A 3,322-nucleotide genomic window follows, 5' to 3' on the forward strand; every position below is an offset into this window, starting at 1 on the left:
ACTCATCTTCTTGATTTAACCATTTCAACAATTCATGAATCCTCTTCCCAGCCGTATGAATGCACTAAGATGTCCTTTGAGGATCAATTATGATATGGTTTTCCATAATCATTAAGATGATCATAAAACGCAATGCTAAAGTACTCTCCCATCTTTTTATATTGGAGAAAATTTTATCTTTTTGCCTAATTTGATTCTTATCATTCGTTCTTACATACATTGAAACTTTTCCAATGTTTCAAAATTACACTTAATCCTGTAAGTATAACCATATTTACTAAACTTTAGTAAATCATGATGAATAGTCTTATCAATCTTTGTGGTGGACCTGACCAACACACAACCAAGTGTACCCGATCCTTTAGTCCTTCACTTGACTCATATACATATGAACAAGGAATTAGTCTTAATTTCCCAAAGATGAAGTTCTCATTCATCACACAATACAAGTTGCATGATTCAAAGTATCTATCCAAATGAAACTTGGGCGATAAGAATCTTTCCTTATTTGGTAAATTCTCGACACTACCATAAACAAAAGAATCAAATTCATATTGCTAACGTAGAAACATACAAACATCAATTTTTTTCATAAATGCCATTGCAAGGAGATATAATAAAATATAAAAAACAAAATTTTATTTATTTATAAAGTGCATAAAACTTTTCCTTACAATGCAATTACAAATGAAAACTATGTTATGATATATTTCCTAGAAATCTATCATAACTCCTAAGCAACAACTCAAATAACCGATCTTCGAACCATGCGATTGATATCTATCTTCGCGATCAGATTCAACATGCTCTTACTTTAGGCCTCCTTCCTTTTACATGATCCTACAAAATCAAAATGCAACCTTCTCACATCATGTATTAAGAATCAACAATTAGGAACTTAATAGAGTTAGATAGTGGACTTAGCTGAAGTAGAGTCAAACTTTATGATTCTACCTTCTCTTAGATCTTCCAGGTAGTCAGGGCAGCTTCACAACCAATGTCCCTTATCTTGGCAATAGAAACATATAGACTCTTTGGGAATGGTACACGGGACTATCTCAGACTTTGCTGTTCTCTTTACCTTTTTGTCAACCGGGTTGACCATGGTTGATCCCTTTCCATTGGGATGAGAAATGTTTTCTGGACTTCCAATGTCTCCATTGTCAATGGCCATGGAAGTTTGAGAAGTAGATCTTGCAATCAAATTTGCTTTTCCAGTACACCAAATCATTGCTGATTCAGCAGCAATAAACAAATATGTAAGATCAATAAGGGTCATGTCATGGTTTGTCACATAGTAGTCCTTAATGAACTCACTATATGACTCAGGAAGTGATTGAAGAACCCAGTCAACAGCCAACTTCCTTGAGACAACGACACCCAATGCTCTCAGCCTGTCAATATGTGACTTCATCTCCAAGAGGTGAGTACACACAAGCCTTCCATCTTGATGTTTCTTTACAAGTAGGGCTTGAGTGACCTTGAACTTTTCAAGTCTTCGAACTTGTGGGTTAGGGACAATTATTGGAGGAGGCAGAGGAAGTGAAGTATGACTTCCACGATCGAACCGTGGGACATTATCTTCAAGAGGAAATCTTGTTCCAAAAGATTTGGGAAGACCATAGTTGTCTGAACTAGACATCTACAATGGGAGAAATTCAAGTTAGTTGAATTAAGTCCTTAATATAACACCCAAATGAAATATTATGGCTAGGACCCAACACAATAGTTTACAATTCGGAAGAGGGATGTCGTAATCCTATTGCAAAATATTTGAAGGTAGGTAAATGACGATTTACGAATTTCCACCATGAAAAATGAAAATTGATAATTAAGGTTTAAACGGATTGAAATTCCTTGATCCTTTGAGATTCATTGAACTTGTCAATGGCATGTTTAAATCTCGATTGTGCTCTTCAAGTTTGTGACTGGGATGCCGAGGATCACAAACAAGGTGTTAATAACAATGCAAATTAGCTTGGTATACCAAATGTTACAACCACCTAGTCAATGTGTCGTTTACGGTTAACCACACATGCCCCACTGATCTATGATTAACATCAAGCTACCCTTTGCCATGCTCTGTCAGTCTAGGTTACTGAGCCGGTTAACGACACACGCCCCACTAACAACTTAATAAGGTGAAAAGTGTAATTTCATGGGTTGGCACCAAAATCACATTTTTCCTAAAGTAACTAAGAATGGGAATTTAATAAAAGTTTAGTTACTTTATAATTATCATTATACTTATAATGAAAATTAAAATGTCCTGTCAAACCCGTTTGGCTAACAACCCTCCACCACTCAAGGAAGTGGTGGGTGAGAGTGGACACCCATTAAACTGCTATTTTATAAGCAGTAACCTTATACCCCCTTATAGACCGGCTTCGTGAATGAGGCCTACTATCGGTAAGACTGACTTTGTTCTTATACACACACACATATATATATATATATATATATATATATATATATATATATTAAACCTATAATATTATAATAGTATAAGGGTAGAATTTTTAACTTTAAAATTCTAGGGTTTGGAATTAATGTTTCAAAAGTTAGACTTTTACATTTACAAATTCCAAAACTCGAGGGCAAGTTTTGAACTATTCAAAAACTTTTGGAATCCATAACTTATGAGTTTAATATAGGTTTTAACGAAAAGACTCTTGAAAATCCATAACTTAAGGACAAGTTATGGAGTTCATAAAAAGATTTATTTAAAAGACTCTTTACTTTCCAAAATCTATGAGATTTAATGATTTTTAAAAATAAAGACTTATCATTTTTCCATAACTTGAGGACAATTTATCGATTTCATTTAAAAACATATAGATAAACTATTGTAACTTACAAAATCAAACAATTTTGCTATGATCTAAATGAAAGTCATAAGAATAAGACAATTAATATCAAACAAATTTCATGTAATTAGCCTAACCATATAAACTATTACAAAACATGAAACTTTGACAATTATATTTTAAATTGGATAAGCATGATCATTACCACATGAAAAATAGGTTTATAAGATCAAAAATAGCTTTGGGTAATGATCCTAGTCGAATTCTAGCCAAAACCTCGAAAATCTGCATTCTGGACCACCAACTTGTTGAGTGCATGAACTGACTCAGCGAGTTGGTCAGTTTTCTGAGGGGACTCGGCGAGTCCAGTGTCTAGAAAGCATAAAATCGATTTTTTCAAGCTTTGAAAACAAGTAGCATAAAGTATAATGGAAAACAACCCTAGGCTCTGATACCACTGAAGGGTTTTGAGCATTCTAACACACCTATGGTGTACATGCAGCCATATATGCTTT

The sequence above is a fragment of the Lactuca serriola genome, chromosome 8 (assembly GCF_051521515.1).
Source record: "Lactuca serriola cultivar US96UC23 chromosome 8, Lser_US96UC23_V15, whole genome shotgun sequence".
NCBI classification, from domain to species: Eukaryota; Viridiplantae; Streptophyta; class Magnoliopsida; order Asterales; family Asteraceae; genus Lactuca; species Lactuca serriola.